At 41.5% G+C, this 18,404-nt stretch overlaps 1 pseudogene; it reads left to right on the top strand.

Annotated features, from left to right (window-relative positions):
• The first annotated feature begins 4,120 nt into the window (after positions 1–4,120).
• LOC139006251 (glutamate dehydrogenase 1, mitochondrial-like) lies at positions 4,121–7,363 on the top strand (annotated as a pseudogene).
• The last annotated feature ends 11,041 nt before the right edge of the window (positions 7,364–18,404 follow it).

Here is an 18,404-nt window from a genome sequence, read left to right as displayed (position 1 = left end):
AAATCACATCCTTAGCCATAACCAGTCATCTTAAGAAAGCAAAACTGAATGACCTCTTTGCTGGGAAATTAATCCAAAATCCATTTTCTCGTAAGCAGAGGTCTAAAAGTGCCATATTTATAAGTTAAGAGCAATTTTCAATTACTTTCCTGTAACTGACTTTGGACATTAGTATTTTTCCTCTTTATTAGACTCACAGGATAATGAATGGCTCTTCATTTATGTCACCATAGCTACTTAATTTTTTTTTGGTAATATTTTTAATTATTAAATCTTTATTGTTCAGATTATTACATTGGTTCCTCTTTTTCCCCACCATACCTCCCCTCCACCCAGTTCCCACCCCACCCTCTGCCCTCACTCCCCACACACTGTCTTCATCCATAGGTGCACAATTATTGTCCAATCTCTTCCCGCATCCCCCACACCCTTTTCCCCCGCAAGAATAGTCAGTCCATTCCCTTTCTATGTCCCTGATTCTATTATAATCACCAGTTCATACTGTTCATCAGATTATTTATTTGCTTGATTTTTAGATTCACTTGTTGATACATGTGTATTTGTTGTTCATAATTTTTATCTTTACCTTTTTCTTCTTTCTCTTCTTAAAGAATACCTTTCAGCATTTCATATAATGCTGGTTTGGTGGTGATGAACTCCTTTAGATTTTTCTTATCTGTGAAGCTCTTTATCTGACCTTCACTTCTGAATGATAGCTTTGCTGGGTAAAGTAATCTTGGTTGTAGGTTCTTGCTATTCATCACTTTGAATATTTCTTGCCACTCTCTTCAGGCCTGCATAGTTTCTGTTGAGAAATCAGCTGACAGTCGTATGGGTACTCCCTTGTAGGAAACTGACTGTTTTTCTCTTGCTGCTTTTAAGATTCTCTCTTTGTCTTTTGCTCTTGGCATTTTAATTATGATGTGTCTTGGTGTGGTCCTCTTTGGATTCCTTTTGTTTGGGGCTCTCTGTGCTTCCTGGACTTGTAAGTCTATTTCTTTCACCAGGTAGGGGAAGTTTTCTGTCATTATTTCTTCAAATAGGTTTTCAATATCTTGCTCTCTCTCTTCTTCTGGCACCCCTATAATTCTGATGTTGGTACGCTTGAAGTTGTCCCAGAGGCTCCTTACACTATCTTCATATTTTTGGATTCTTTTTTCTTTTTGCTTTTCCGGTTGGGTATTTTTTGTTTCTTCATATTTCAAATCTTTGACTTGATTCTTGGGATCCTCTTGTCTGCTGTTGGATCTCTGTATATTATTCTTTATTTCAGTCAGTGTATGCTTAATTTCTAGTTGGTCTTTTTTCATATCCTCCAGGGTCTCACTAAATTTATCGGTGGTTTCCATAAAATTCTTGAAAAACCTTATAACCGTGGTTTTGAACTCTATATCCAGTCGTTTGCTTTCCTCCATTTCTGCCATTTGTGACCTGTTTCTTTGTCTCCGCATTTTTTATGCTTCCCTGTGTTGGTAGGGTGGCTTTGTGTGCTAGGTGTCCTATAGGGACCAGTGGCTCAGTCTCCCCAAATACCTGAGGTAGACACTCTTGGTGCACTCCTTTGTGGGCTTTGTGCACAGTCTTGTTGTAGTTAATCCTTGATTGTTGTAGTTATCACTGGGAGGAATTGACCTCCAGGCCAATTGGCTGTGAGAATCAGCTGTGTCTGCAGTGGGAGAACTTCTGTGCTGAAGACACCCTTCTGGGGCAAGACTTGCTTCAGTGGGGCTTTGGTGCTCACTGAGTCTGCCCCCTGAGTGTGTTCCTTATGGATCTGAGGAGTTGTAATCTGGATGGTCCCACTCTGACCACTGGGTACACTGGATCTTGGATCTAAGGAGGTGCTAATTTAGCCTCTGCCTGAGGCTACCCAGCAGGAGCTACGAAGAGATCTGCAGATTCCCCTTCCTTTTTTGGGGGGTTTGGAGGTGCCCAGATGAGGCCCAGCTGTGAAGCAATGCAAGCTGCTGTGGGGCCTTGGGTCTTCTCTTGGAAGTTCTGGGTCTGTCTGGCCCAGCGGCAGTTTGTTAGGTACTTTTCAGATTGCAAAGGGCCAGGGCATTCATATGCAAAAGCTTCTGCCACAGCCTGAGTGGGGCGGGGTCTCGGAATCAACAGGGCAGAGCAAGCAGCTATGGCTGATCCTCAGCCCTGCCCTAAGGGGCCACGCGCATGTCAGTGTCCCGGTAATTGCTGCAAGCACCTCTGAGAGAAAGCCACCCTCGAGTTCCGAGTTCTGCCTGCTACCAGACAGTCCAGTTTCTCCCCGTATGAGTCCTGGGTCCCCAGAGACCTCCCAGAACTGGAGTTCAGAGCAGTCAGGAGCTTGTGACTCGCTCCTGATTCAAAAAGACAGCTGCGTCCTCAGGTGCCTGCCCCTTTCCGCGAGCGTGCTCGAGCCTCCTTACCTCTGCACTTTATTTCCGCAGCTTCTCTCTGTGTCTCAGTGTGCTTTTCTCTTTCCTTCTAGTTGTAGAATTTCCACTCAGCCAGCTTCCCTGTAGTTCTGGATGATGTCCATTTTGTCTTTTCGTTGTATTTTTGAAGTTGTTGTGGGAGGCAGCAATTTCCAGTGTTTACCTATGCTGCCATCTTGATTTCTCTAGCTACTTAATTTTTTGAATTATATTTTCAAGAACTCAAACTTGTTTACTTTGTGTGTTTTTAGAAAGAATGGGGAATTTTCCTGATCAGTTGACCCTGATGAAAGAACAATAGGTAGCATATCTATTTGTATTTGAAGATTTTGTTTTAATATCTTAAAGTCCAGCATACAAGAGACCTTTTCTTGGACTGTTCCCATTGGAAAAGTTTCAGTAAATTGTGTGTTTGAAACCAGAAAAGCATAAGCCAAGTGGTAACCTTCTGATTGATTGCCTGTTTTTTAATTTTTTAATTTGGAGAGTCAATTTAATACTCAGAAAGGGGGACACTTTGAGGACTGATTTAAAACAGACCAGATAAGAGAGATGGTCTAACACAGTGGTCGGCAAACTGCGGCTCTCGAGCCACATGCGGCTTTTTGGTCCCTTGAGTGTGGCTCTTCCACAAAATACCACGTGTGGGCGCACATGTACAGTGCGATTGAAACTTCATGGCCCATGCACAGAAGTTGGTATTTTGTGGAAGAGCCACACTCAAGGGGCCAAAGAGCCGCATGTGGCTCGCGAGCCGCAGTTTGCCGACCACTGGTCTAACACTTTCCCATCAAGTTGCTTAAAGAAATCCCACTTCAATCTGTGTGTCTGCTTTCTTAGTTTATGTGTTGGTTTATTTCCAAATGAAAAATATGAAAGAGAACAGTATGTTAGTGGTTGTGTTCCATGCTGTCAAAACGCAGAGGTTATGTGATTATGGGATGGTGAATGTTCTCCTTAAAAACAAAAAACAAAAGTAAACAACAACAACAAACCCAAAAAGATAAAAGCTAATTCCACAGATTTCGGAGTCATACAATCTGACATTATTAAAATAAAATGGATCAAAATGCACACTAGCGTGCAGGCTCACTAAACAATGCTCTACCCTCAAGCCCTCACTGTTTCATACCTTCCCTATGTGCTTCCTTTATTACGTCTTGGGCATTCTCAATTATTGACTTTAGAAACTCTTTTTTATTGCTCATTATTCTAAAGTTAGTTGGTGAAACATCAAACTGTCCCATTACCAGTGTGAAAAAATATTCACTGAATCAAACTGACAATATCACAGTTTTCCTCTAAGAAAACTTTCTTTAGGTTCTTTTTTTAAAAATATGTTTTTATTTATTTTAGAGAGAGATATAAACACTGATAAGAGAGAAACATCAATTAGCTGCCTCCTGCACATCTCCCACCAGGGATCCAGCATGCAACCCAGGCATGTACCCTGACCAGGATTTAAACCGGTGACCTCTTGGTTCATGGATCGATGTTCAACCACTGAGCTATACCAGCAGGCTCCTTCAGGTTCTTCAGCAAGAAAGAAAACCCAAATCCCAGCATGCTGCCCCAGCACCAGCACAATATAAATATCACCCATTGAAAAGGTAACAGCTTTTGCAAGAGGGAAACAGCCTTGGTACTGAAATGTCTGAAGGAAAGACTGATGGTTTGGTCATACATGGCAAGTACTTGCTAGGATGCCAAGCATACTGGCAACAGACAGCCAATGGAATCCAAAACTCTTTGGGTTACATTTACAGCACAAATCCAGGCACATGATGGTTGTCTTAAATTTACTGCCGTATCCTGCCACATCTTTTAGACAAATGACCTCACCAACTTTGCTGTTACAGCACTCAGGGGACCCAGCTGAGTCAGGAAGCAAAGGTGGGTGCAGCTGAAGCTCATCTCACAGCAGACCTATTGCTTTTAAACCCTACCTTTCTCCTTTGCACTGCATAAGATCCTTAAGAAATTAACTTAAAAACCCATCAATTGAAGAGACTATATCCTCAATTAAAATAATGGTCTCCATTCTGGCCCAAAGTTAGCATCCATTAATAGTTATAATTTGTTGTTAAATTTAGTGATATGTAGCATGTTTTCTGGCTAAAATCACTGATGATCAAAATATTGTGCTCAATTAAAGAGAAGAACGTGTATAATTTCAAAATTCAAACACATTCTGTTACAAAAGAAAATGGCTATACATTTTCTTGAAGAGAGTGGTCAGTCTAGGCCCACAGAGTTCTCTGGTTATTAGCAAGAGCTCCATAACAGCCCTGGCCAGTGATGGCTCAGTTGGTTGGGCATCATCCCGTGCAGTGAAAGGTTGCCAGTTGGATTCCTGGTCAGGGCATATGCCCAGGATGTGGGCTTGATCCCCAGTAGGGGGTGTGCAGGAGGCAGCCTATTGATGTTTCATTCTCACATTGATGTTTTTCTCTCCCTCTCCCTTACTCTCTTTCAAAAAAAAATCAATTAAAAATATATTTTAAAAAGAATTCCATATAAAGCAAACTCTGGGATGGCATTTCATTTCTATCCCCTTTCAGATTTCTCTAATTTTCTTCAAAAGAGGCCTTTTAAATGTATTAAAAATTACAACCTAGTAAAATGTCAGAGACAGGCTGAGCACCCATACTTAAACCTAGGCTCTCTGTAATTTGACTCCTACAAATAAGGATACTATTGAGGAGATGTTTGATTAATTATGAGGAGACACAAGACTCCAAGGAAAGTCAAGTTCAAGTCACCCTGATGTAATTACTGATGCATTTAATCAAATCATGTACAAAAGCATTAAATATTTCAGCAAAATCTCTTAAAAAACACTAATATGAAATGACTTTCTCAGTAAATGGTATTTAGCTGTGTTGGTGGGTAGAGCAGACATAGCATCTGCAGGTTTAATTAAATGTTTGCCTAACCATATAAAAAGACAGTGATATATCTTTATAGCATCTGGCAGCTTCACCATCCTCCAGTCATTCTTTAATTAGTATGCTGGTGAATTTAATAGAAAATGGCTTTAACTTAGGAGCAGATGGCTCTTCTGAGTGACAAGGGAACGGGAATTTCTGTCATGTTTACTTCTTAGTATGTAGCTTTCTAGTCTCAAGATCCCTTCAGAGCACAGGCCTGATGGAATCAGCAGGTTTAGCATATTCTATAGGGTTTAATAGCTTCTGAAAGCAACCACTTCTGAATTTTGTTTAGTTAAAATAGTCTGACTCATGAGCTTCCAAAGATGGTTTTCCTTTGCCTCTCTGAGTTCATTTCTTATATTTTATGACGAGGCTAGTCTTTCAGTTGTTAAAAGAAAAAAGTTATCTAAATTTATGTAGTTTCTTTTAGGTAAATAAAAACTGTTGGATCCAATTCAGTCTCAGAGTTTTAAAGTTTAGGAAACATGAACCCCATCTCCTTCTTAGGGGGCAATTGGCTTGAGATAAGAAGGGAGGAAAATACCTTTGCTTTTCACAAATGTATTAGAAATGAAAGAAAAGATAAGAAAATCTCAAGGAATAAGGAAAATAAAGAGTGTTGAAGTCACACCCCCACCTTGCCATTCAGAGGCCCCCGCCCCAAAGTCCATCCTCGTGGTTAGGTGGTGAGCGCTGCGGGGAGGGACATCTAGGAAGGCAGGGAGCTGTGTCTTAAAAGGGCAGCCTCTGCTGGGCCCTTCCTCCCTCCCACGGTCCGCGAGTCTCCGCCCCACCGCCTGCACCGCTGCCTGGGTGAAGCACTGCTGCTCCCAGGCTGTGGGCAGCCCGCCCCCATTTACCATGGAACAACCCCAGCTTCTTCAAGACGCTGGAGGGCTTCTTCCACCCCTGCGCCAGCATGATGGAGGACACGGTGATAGAGGACCTCAAGACCCGGGAGAGTGAGGAGCAGAAGCAGAAGCAGAAGCAGAAGCAGGTGCACGGCATCCTGACGATCATCGCCCTGTAACCATGTGCTGAGCCTGTCCTTCCTCATCTGCTGCCATCACGGCTCCTGGAGTTCATCTGAGGGCTACCGGGCCCAGCACAGCCAGCACGGCGCACCTCGCAAAGGAGTTATTCCTTAGAGCACTGATGTGAGTGTAGATGAAGTAAAAGCTTTGGCTTCTCTGATGACTCATGTGCGCAGTGGTTGATGTGCCTTTTAGGGGCGCCAAAACTGGTGTTAACATCAATCCCAAGAACTATACTGATAATGAACTGGAAAAGATCACAAGGAGGTTCATCATGGAACGGGCAAAGAATGGCTTTATTGGTCCCGGCACTGATATGTCTGCCTCAGGCATGAGCATGGGTGAGGCAGAGATGTCCTGAATTGCTGACTTCTCTTCTAGCACCATATGCACTCTATTAATGCCCGTGCCTCTGTCACTGGTAAGCCCATCAATCAGGGTGGAATCTCAGGGCAGATTTCTGCTTCTGGCCGGGGAATTTTCCATGGGATTGAAAACTTCACCAATGAAGCTACTTACATGAACATTTTAGGAATGATACCAGGGTTTGGAGATAAAACATTTGTTGTTCAGGGATTTGGTAATGTGGGCCACTCTATGAGATATTTGCATCACTTTGGTGTTAAATGTGTTAGTGTTGGTGAATGTGATGGGAGCATATGGAATTCAGATGATATTGACCAAAAGGAACTAGAAAACTTCAAATTGCAACATGGATCAATCCTGGGCTTCTCTAACCAATGGACAGACACCAGGGGGTGAGGGAATGTGTGGGGGGTTGGGGAGACAAAGGGGGGATGAGAACACATATGTAATACCTTAATCAATAAAGAAAAAAAAAATCCTGGGCTTCTCCAAAGCAAAGCTTTATGAAGGGAGCATCTCAGAAGCCGACTGTGACATACTGATCCCTGCTGCCATTGAGAAGCAGCTGACCAAGTGCAATGCACTCAGAATCAAAACCAAGATCAAGCAGTGAATGCCTATAAACATAATAAATGAAAAAAGCTGGTATTTTTATAACATAAAACAATACCATTTATAGCTTATCACTAGTATATTGTCCAGCAAAACAAAAAGCCCAATGGAGAATTAAGTTATCTTCATACATATCATTGAATAACAAATGATGGAGGCTATTTTTAAGACTGTTGGTTCTCTAGCTGATTTGGCTCAGTGGATAGAGTGTCGGCCAGTGGACCAAAGGGTCCCGGGTTTGATTCTGATCAAGGACACATACCTCCATTGCAGGTTCCTATCTGGTCCAGGCCCTGGTCAGGGCTCGTGCAGGAGGCAACTAATCAATATGTTTCCCTCACATAGATCTCACTCTCTCTTTCCCTTTCTTTTCCACTCTCTCTGAAAACCAGTGGAAAAATATTCTTGGGTGAGGACTAAAAAAAAAAAAGACTCTTGGAATTTACTAACCACATTATGACATATATTCCAAAGAATGCAGTAACCTCCTCATCATGTTAATTAATTGTTCTCTTTTGAAAATCTATTGTGTTGACTGAACAATAATTCAAATAGAGTGTCCTAGAAAAAAACCACTTGGGCTCCCTCTTTGGAGTCTGGCTAGCAGCTCTGAGCATTGCCAGTAATGCTTCAACTCGCCCTGACTTTGTGCTCTATTTCAGAGGCCTCACATTCTACGTGCAGCTTCATTAACAACAGCCTGAAAACAACCGGGGTTGTGTTGCATTTTGCCAGGGCCTTTTAAATAGTAGTGTCCCAATGAAGTGCTAGATATTATTTATGTAAGTAGTGTTACCAGGAAACTCCCAAGTGGGCTCAGGCTGCCTTTTGCTGTGCCCAATAACGAAGGCAGTGTTGAATCATATAAGGCATCTATTGAGAAGGCTAGCCAACCAAGAAGACAGGATGCTTACAAGTATTCAAATCCTGTCTTACAACAAGGTGCAGGGGACAGGATTATAAAGGGGAATGGGCCAGGGTGAGGCTGGGAACAGAATGCAGCTACATTCAGTCCTAGAGATCCATAGATGTCAGCTATTGTCCTTAGTCATCAGGTGATAAGATGATGTTTTGACTCCTGGTGGGTTGGTTTGACTATGCTTATTGGTTCTGCTTGCTGTATTTACAGCTGAGTCACCTCCTCAGTCGCTTCACACAGGCCTTGAAAAGGAAACTTAAGAAAAACATAACCCCCTATTCACATAAGTATATGTGTTCTAAGATTTAAAATAATATGATTATTTTTCAGATTAATTCAGGTGCTCAATCAGATTTTAAGTCCCCCTATCGTTTTCTTCTCTGATTAGGTAGATGGGTATCAACTTTATACTATAATACATTTTATTTTTAATTTATTATATTGCTGTAATGCCACTACTTTCTCCCCTGCTACATGGTGACTACCCCTTTTAAGTCTGATGAATTGAAATGTACTAGAAAAGAGAGGCATACATTGAATACAGCAACAAGATATTAAACTAATTACTATAATGAATTAAAAAAAATGAGGAAGGCTTCCTTTATACTAGCCCAGTTGGGTAGCCTTGAGGTAAGAGTAGTAAATTCCTTTGTAAAGAAGCCTTCCCTTTTAACAGACTGGAAAAGAACCAAACAAATTCTGTATTAGTTTCCTTTAGATTCATTTATATAATTAATTAAGTTGTTATTCAGTATGCCTATAATTTTCTTTTAAGATTTTTCTTCATAACCCTTCTAGGACTTTCACAAACCTTCTACAACTTTCACAAACCTTCCTTCAGAATGTATCTCCATGCCTCATGCCTTCTACTACCAATATTATAACTTTTTTCCATCCCCTTCTTAAGTATTCCTACTCCAATATCCTTTCTTCCTGTTATATCTCTTTCTTTATAGCCCTTCTCACTTTTTTTACTTCCTCAACTCTAATTCTTCTTTAATTTACACAGACCCTCTGTAACTTACACACACCTTCTGCAACTGACCTAGTCCTTTTCAGTTTGTTTCATCTTAAATCATTCAGAAATAATCAGTTTTATTTATTTATTTACTTATTTACTTATTTATTTATTTATTTATTTATTTAGTTTTACTGTTCATCAGATTATTTATTCACTTGATTTTTAGATTCACTTGTTGATACATGTGTATTTGTTGTTCATAATTTGCATCTTTACCTTTTTCTTCTTCTTCCTCTTCTTAAAGGATACCTTTCAGCATTTTATATATTACTGGGTTGGTGGTGATGAACTCCTTTAGCTTTTCCTTATCTGTGAAGCTCTTTATCTGACCTTCACTTCTGAATGATAGCTTTGCTGGATAAAGTAATCTTGGTTGTAGGTTCTTGGTATTCATCACTTTGAATATTTCTTGCCACTCCCTTCTGGCCTGCAAAGTTTCTGTTGAGAAATCAGCTGACAGTCATATGGGTACTCTGTTGTAGGTAACTGATTTTCTTTCTCTTGCTGCTTTTAGGATTCTCTCTTTGTCTTTTGCTCTTGGAATTTTAATTATGATGTGTCTTGGTGTGGTCCTCTTTGGATTCCTTTTGTTTGGGGTTCTCTGCGCTTTCTGGACTTGTAAGTCTATTTCTTTCACCAGGTAGGGGAAGTTTTCTGTCATTATTTCTTCAAATAGGTTTTCAATATCTTGCTCTCTCTCTTCTTCTGGCACTCCTATAATTCGGATGTTGGTACGCTTGAAGCTGGCCCAGAGGCTCCTTACACTATCTTCGTATTTTTGGATTCTTTTTTCATTTTGCTTTTCTGGTTGGGTGTTTTTTGCTTCTTCGTATTTCAAATCTTTGACTTGATTCTTGCGATCCTCTGGTCTGCTGTTGGGAGTCTGTATAATATTCTTTATTTCAGTCAGTGTATGCTTAATTTCTAGTTGGTTCTTTATCACAACATCGGCGGTTTCACCAGTCTTCTTGAAGATCTCACTACATTTATCAGCAGTCTCACCAGTCTTCTTGAAGATCTCACTACATTTATCGGCGGCTTCTAGACAGTTCTTTAAAGACCTTAAAAGTGTGGTTTTGAACTCTATATCCAGCAGTTTGCTTCCCTCCAATTCTGTCGTTTGTGTCCTGTTTCTTTGTCTCGGCATTTTTTAATGCTTCGCTGTGTCGATAGAGTGCCTTTCGTGCTAAGTGTCCCAATTACCTGAGGTAGACACTCTTGGTGCACCCCCTTGTGGGCTTTGTGCACAGTCTTGTTGTAATTAAGCCTTGATTTTTGTAGTTATCACTGGGAGGAATTGACCTCCAGGCCAATTGGCTGTGAGAATCAACTGTGTCTGCAGTGGGAGAACTTCTGTGCTGGAGACACCCCTCTGGGGCTAGACTTGCTTCAATGGGGCTTTGGTGCTCACTCCAGAAATAACCAGTTTTAGAATCCACTTTCTTTTCCTTTCAAAATCATCTCTATGTCTTATGCCTTCTATTATACGAAAACTATAGTCTTTTCAGTTAGTTAGAATTCTTAACCCTTAGAAACCTTTATTTTTAGGTGACATATAAGTGTCCCAACTGCTACTCAGCAAAATGTAAAGATCTGTTCTACGCAAGTTCCTCTGTTGCCAGCTTCAGAGCAGTTAGAGTGGTGAGAAGCTCATCTCAGGGTCCTATTCATTTCTCCTCTACTTGGTCCATCATCCTTGTTCTGCCTATGTCTGTCTAACTACCTACCACATCTCCCCTCAAGGATCTTGGCTCTGAATTCTGTCTGAGAAAAGGGTCACAGGATCTCTTCTGTAACTGCTTCATGCTGAGGAGGGATGAAGTTTTCCTTCAGAGCTAAGAGATCCTTGCTCTCCATCAGAGGGATGATGAGGCCTGGGCACAGAAGAAGGTGGCAATGGTGCCTAAAGGTGGTATTCTCTAGGTGCAAGTAGAGCTTGTAACCTGGTGGAGACAAACTGTGTTATAAAATTTAGCATTATAGGGCAAAAGTTAGAACAGCAAGAATTCTGACAAATGGTCTGGTGGGAGGAAAAAAACATTTCTGTTCTAATAATTTCCTACTGAAACACATTTTTTTCTTCTTAAAATCACCCTCATTTTTATTAAAGAGCCAAATTAAGACCAATTTATTTACTGTATTAAATCTAGTTATAATTTGGCCTGATTGTTTGCATCAACACAACAAGAATAACAGTTGATCACATAGGCTATAAAAAAAAATGTGCTTTGCTGGATTCTCATGAGAAAGTTTACTCCTAGGGGATGAAGCCAAGCCACACAGTTGCCATCAGGCTTTGCCTGCCATACCTGTAGGTTTGGATAAGTTCCTCAAGTTTTTGAGGACCTACAGGTGTCCTGAGGTTCCTTCTTGCTATCTTTCAGGAAAGCAACCTTCATTCCTTATCTGGAAAGATTCCCAAGAATCATGTGACCAAGCAAGGTATCAGGCTACTTATCCAAGGGGCTTATTGGCGTCAAGGTCAACCTTCATTCCTTAGGGCTTTCTGGTGACATCCAGAGTCTTGGCATGTCTCTCTGAGACATGACATTCCAGCAAAGTCTTGGTTAATAAAACCACAATTGGAAACTGGCTTATGTTCTGTTATGAACAAATCAGATTCTTATTGGACTTATGCAAACAAACACATTGCCATGAGAACAATAATTCTCACACATTAAGATTTTCTAAATGAATTTGCAGCTGGGAAGGGTGCCTGAAGAATGGTAGAATCAGGTATCTGGGCTGGAAACAGTTGTGCGACCACTGGGTCAAGAAGGTCAGGAGGAAGCTGCATTGCACCAAGACTGTGTCCCTTGGGGACAGGCGTAACATTCAACTGGGGAAAGGAAGTCCACAGGGATGCTGGAGGCTGTGGACTCTAGATCTAAGTCCACAGTCGTGAGAAGCTGCACCTAGAAAGGTGTCCTGAAGAGCTGCCTGAGCAGCGTGGTGCTGGTGGGGTGAGAAACTCGCAGTCTTGTGGTTGTTTTGCCTTTGTTTTGTCTTTGCTTTTATTCGCTAAACCCAGTTCATAGGACCTTTGAATTACACTCACTGGAGGCTACGATGCAGGTAGAGGTGCAGATTTATAGAGTCTGGGGAGAGGTTGTGGAAGAAAGCAGGGCAGGGAGAGCTGAAAGGGAATCCATCATTGAGACATTTGTGACCCTCCAAACCTAAGTGGCCTTCTCTCTCCTAAAAAGCCAGCCCCTCCCAACAGCCTCAAGGCAGCTAATACAGCCTGCCACACTCAGTGTACATCTTTTTTAAAAAAATTCTTTGTTGTTTAAAGTATTACATGAGTCTTCTTTTCCCCCCATTTACCTCTCCCTGGCCACCCCCACACCCCAGCACATGCCCTCAGCCCCTTACTGTCTGTGTCCATTGGTTATGCTCATATGCACGCATACAAGTCCTTTGGTGGATCATTTACCCGCCTTCCCTCATAGGTTGGACAGTCTGTTTGATGCTTCTATGACTCTGGTTCTATTTTTGTTCATCAGTTTATGTTGTTCATTACATTGCACAAATGAGTGAGATCATGTGATATTTATCTTTCTCTGACTGGCTTATTTCACTTAGCATAATGCTCTCCAGTTCTGTCCATGCTGTTGCAAATGGTAAGAATTCCTTCTTTTTTACAGCAGCATAGTATTCCATTGTGTAGATGTACCATAGTTTTCTAATCCCCTCATCTGCTAATGGGCACTTAGGCTGTTTCCAAATCTTAACTATTGTAAATTGTGCTGCTATGAACATAGGGGTGCATATATCCTTTCTGATTGGTGTTTCTGTTTTCTTGGTATATATTCCTAGAAGTGGGATTACTGGATCAAATGGAAGTTCCATTTTTAATTTTTTGAGGAAACTCCATGCACCAGTCTGCATTCCCACCAGCAGTGCAAGAGGGTTCCTTTTTCTCTGCATCCTTGCCAGCACTTGTCATTTGTTGATTTGTTGGTAATAGCCATTCTGACATGTGTGAGATGGTACCTCATTGTCATTTTGATTTGCACCTCTCAGATGATTAGTGACTTTGAACATGTTTCCATATGTGTCTTGGCCTTCTGTATGTCCTCTTTCAAAAAGTATCTATTTAGGTCCTTTACCCATTTTTAATTGGATTGTTTATCTTCCTTTTGTTAAGTTGTATGAGTTCCCTATAAATGTTGGAGATTAAATCATTATCGGATGTAACATTGGCAAATGTGTTCTCCCATGTAGTGGGCTTTCTTGTTGTTTTGTTGATGGTTTCTTTTGCTGTGCAGAAGCTTTTTATTTTGACGTAGTCCAATTTGTTTATTATCTGTTTCGTTTCCATCGCCCTAGGAACTGTATAGGTAAAGATATTGTTACAACAAATGTCTACTATTTTGCTGCTTATGGCTTATTCTAAGATTTTTATGGTTTCCCGTCTTACATTTAAGTCCTTTATCCATTTTGAGTTTATTTTTGTTGCTACAGTCTTTCTTGAAAGGCACTCGAGGAAGTTGGTGCCAATTCAAGGGATATCAGAGATACAAAGGGAGAGACTGAGTTGTGTGGCTCCTGGGTGAGGGCCATTTTCCCCCAAATGCCCAACCAGAGAATTGCTAGACCTACCTTCCCAACTCCCTGTGGCTCCACCCTGCCAACAATTAGCTAGATGCAAGAAGCTTAGGTCCACTGCACTCTTTCATGGAAGGCTCTTGAAAAGGTCTAGGCAGACTCAGGGATAAAGAGATACTCAGGGAGAAACCAAGTAATGTGACTCTGGGCAAGGGCCATTTTCTCCCCTCATCATTCCTGGGCAGACCCCTCCTTCCACACAGCCAATTTTTAATATGTGTTAACCTGATGAGCTCTACTGGCCTCACCCTGACAACTCCCTGAGACCCTACCTTACCACAAAGGTTTGCAAGCCCCAGGAAATGGTGGCTGACCCTGAGACTTTTGCTGAGTGTTTGTTGACCCAGTACTGATGTCCAGGTTAAATTTGTATCAAAATGTTGAACACCACTCACCTCCTAACTGGTTACTCAAAATATGCCTCACACAACTTATGTATCATCAGAGGCTCTATCAGTGGCTGAGCCTAACAAGCAGCCAGCAGCTGGCCTTGGATCTCATGGTGCCTTGGGCCTTTTGCTGAGCTGGCCCAGGCTCAGAATTGGTAGAAGCCAGCCTTGTACTCAGCTTGGATCCTTTCACACACACACCCAGGCCCAGCAGAGGCAACCACCAACTGTGAATTGCTTTTTTAAAAAAATTTATTTATTGTTTTATTACTTAAAGTATTACAAAGAGTATTACATATGTCTCCTTTTTCCCCCCCTTGACATCCCCCGGCCTCCCCTATCCCCCAGTGTCTTGTGTCCATTGGTTATGCTTATATGCATGCATACAAGTCCTTCGGTTGATCTCTTACCCCCCCCCCCCCCCACCCCCCAACCCTCCCCGACCTTCCTGCTGCTGTGAATTGTTTTGTAGATCTTAAAAAATGGCCCAGCGCCAGTCACAAGCAACATCTGATATTGACCTGCACTGGAGACCTCTAAGAGGCCCCAGAACCAAAACACCCAGGGATTGACATCAGCCCACATTGGAGCATGATGTAATTAGCTCCATGAGGGGCACACTTAAAGAAAGATTCCAGCAGACACCAAACCCTGCTGATCCAAATTCCACTTTGTGGGGTCAGCCACCCAAGTAGCTCATACACTGTGGTCAGCATCAATCCACACAGTCAGCCAGCCTGAGGGTCAATTGCACCCACAAATGAGCCAACAGCATTCAACAGTCAACTACAACAAGAGAGCTCACATAACCCACACATGGGACATTATTAGAGCACCATGGAGACTTCACCAATGAACCCCACAAGACATCTATTACATAAGGCCATCCTATCTAATACACAGAAACAAATACAAAGGTGCAGCCAAAATGGGGAGATGAAAGAACAGGAGAAATGAAAGAACAGGAAAAATCCCCACTTCCCAAAAAAAGAGCTAAATGAAATGGAGATAAGCAATATGCTAAATACAGAACTAAAAACAATGGTTATAAGGTTGCTCAAAGAACTTAAAGATCTAAAAAAATCAACATAAATACCATAAAAAAGTCAGAAATGAAGAATACAATATTTGAAATGCAGCATACACAAGAAGGAGTCAATAGTTGATTTGATGAAGCACAGGACTGAATCAGAATTTTGGAAGACAATGTAGCAGAAAACACACAAAAAGAGCAGAAAAAAATTTTTTTCAATGTGATTTTAGCCCTACCCAGTTTGGCTCAGTGGATAGAGCATTGGCCTGCAGATTGAAGGGTCTTGAGTTCAATTCCGGTTAAGGCCACATACCTCGATTGCAGGCTTGATCCCTGGCCCCTGGTCAGGGCATGTGCGGGAGGCACATGTGTGTCTCTCTCACATTGATGTTTCTCTCTCTGTGTCTCTCCCCCTCCCTTCCATTCTCTCTAAAAAAAACAATGAAAAAATACCCTCAGGTGAGGATTAGAAAAAAATTTAAATTTAAAAATTAAAAATTACAATGAGGAAATTTTAAAGAAATTCTGGAACAACATCAAATGTAACAATGGCTGTATCATTTAGGGTACTAGAAGAAGAGGTGAGAGCAAATGACCCACACAAGGGACACAGACTGATGTGGTCTGATGTCAAATCTGGGTGTTTTGGTTCTGGGCTAATTCTCTTTTCTGTGGTGGTCACTTTTATAGGGGTTATCGGTGTTGTGTGTACATTTGCGTTTTGTTCCCTTCGTGTAGTGTCTTGTCGAATTGTATTTCATATTGTTCAGTCAATGTGGTAAGAGAGAGAGCCACATAACCAGACACTGTGAGAGGAGACTCCATTCACTGGGTCCCACAAAACATCTACTATAGAACAAATTTAAAGAAATAATGACTAAAAACTTCCCTAACCTGGTGAAAGAAGAAGACAAACACATTCAGGAAGTGTACAGAGTCCCAAACAAGATAAACCTAAAGAGGCCAACACCAAGACATTTCAGCCTGCAGACTGAAGGGTCCCAGGTTCAATCCTGGTCACGGGCACATGCCCGGGTTGTGGGCTTGATTCCCAGTCAGGGGTGTGCAGGATTTTAAAAATATATATTTTAAATATATATTTATTGATTTCAGAGAGGAAGGGAGAGAGAAATAGAAACATCAATAATGAGAGAGAATCATTGATCAACTGCCTCCTGCATGCTCCCCCACCGGGGATTGAGCCCGAAACCTGGGCTTGTGCCCTGACCCAGAATCGCACTGTGACCTCCTGGTTCATAGGTTGATGCTTAAACCACTGAGCCATACCAGTCAGGCATGATCTTCATTTCTTTAGGGTCAGTTACTGGAGCTTTATTAAAGTTTCCTTTGGGAGTATGTTTGTCTGAGTTTTCATAATCCATGTAGCTCTGTGTTGGTGTCTGTGCATATGAAGAAGCAGACACAATTCCAATCTTACAGACTAGTTTTAGGAGGTAAAAACCTTGTTTTGTCAGGTCCCCAAACTGATGGGCCTGCCTTTACTGTCACAGTCCAGCAAAACTGAAATCAAGGCTTATGGCTATTGTTGGGTCTGCAGTTTGTTTTACAGTTGGCAAGCTTGTTACCAGGGATACAGCATGCTACTGTCAGTTGCTGGTTTGGTGCCTGAGCGGGCTGGATTTCCTTCGGACCATAGTAGTACAGGACTGGATCTGGGTCACTGGAGTTGAATCTGAGGTTGGGAACCCAGGTTCCATGGAAGAAGGTCAAGGTTTGTGGTAAGCCCATAAATAAGCAGGACAAGGGCCAAGTCCACAGGTTGGTGGAGCTGCTACAGTCCACATCTGGTACCATGGTTGATGAGTCAGCAACCAGTGTATGATCCTGCCTTCCCCAAGTGGCCCTTTTTGGTCTTGGGCTCCACTGAGGGATTGCCATATCCTACCTGAATTCTTAAACTCCCACAAAGGTACTTTTATCCGTGTATGGTTGCCAAATATTTGTTTCTATAGGAGAACATGGACTGTGGACCTCCTAATCTGCCATCTTATTGAATTTGGTCTTAAAGAAGATGCAGGAATTCTCCAAAGTGGAATGTTGGGTGAGAACTTATTCTTAACAAAGTAAATGAAATAAATAAAGGCTCAGAGGTCTGAAAGAACTTTGACTACTCCAGGAACAGAGGGATATTTCTCATAACTAAAGATACTAATGCACTGTTGGCATTGCAAAGGGTAGCTTGCTTTTAGCAACAGGGACTGTAAATCAAATATCTACTTATGCCAGATGAGTAATGAAAATGACTGAAGTGAACCAGATTTAGTGATAAGGAATGGTGGGAATGGCAGCAAAGAATTTTTATGCTCTATATATTTGTAGCATGTGATATTCAGCTCCAGCTAATTGCAACCATTGAGGAATATTGCCTCAGCATGCCAGATCTCTCATTTTTTCAGAGTCAAACATTCAGATTTAAAGAAAGTTAAGTCCTCTTTTAGAAATTTATCATGAACTTATACTTCTATCATGTGAAAACTTTGCATTCATTATAGCATGTTTGAAAGAAAATATTAAAGAAAAGTGAGGACCTACTCAAAGAGAAATTGTTCAATACATTTTCTGAGTTTCTAAATAAATGCAACTAATTCAAACTTAAAAAAACATGCACACATTGGTGATGTGTGTTATGGTTGCCTGTTTGCAACCATCAGGTGTTGGAAAACTGCTAGCTTGAAACTTGCTTGTTTCTTCAACTTCCATTTCTTTTAAATAAGTTTCCTGCTGGCGGGTGTGGTCAAATAAAATATCACTTAGGGATGAGCAATCTACTCTGGAGATTAATGTTCCTGTTACAGTTTATTTTCTTTGGAGTTAGCTCCTCAGTGGCAGATTTAAATTGAAATGCATTTACTTTGCAACTTTTTTTTTTTTTTAAAATATATTTTATTGACTTTTTACAGAGAGGAAGGGAGAGAGATAGAGAGTTAGAAACATCGATGAGAGAGAAACATCGATCAGCTGCCTCCTGCACACCTCCTACTGGGGATGTGCCCGCAACCCAGGTACATGCCCTTGACCGGAATCGAACCTGGGACCCTTGAGTCCGCA

This window comes from Myotis yumanensis, unplaced genomic scaffold (assembly GCF_028538775.1).
Source record: "Myotis yumanensis isolate MYYU_CA2020_CCGP unplaced genomic scaffold, mMyoYum1.0.hap1 SCAF_3, whole genome shotgun sequence".
In the NCBI taxonomy this organism is placed as follows: Eukaryota; Metazoa; Chordata; class Mammalia; order Chiroptera; family Vespertilionidae; genus Myotis; species Myotis yumanensis.
The sequence above is the reverse complement of the archived record's forward strand: the minus strand, read 5'-3'. Positions and strand labels throughout refer to the sequence as shown.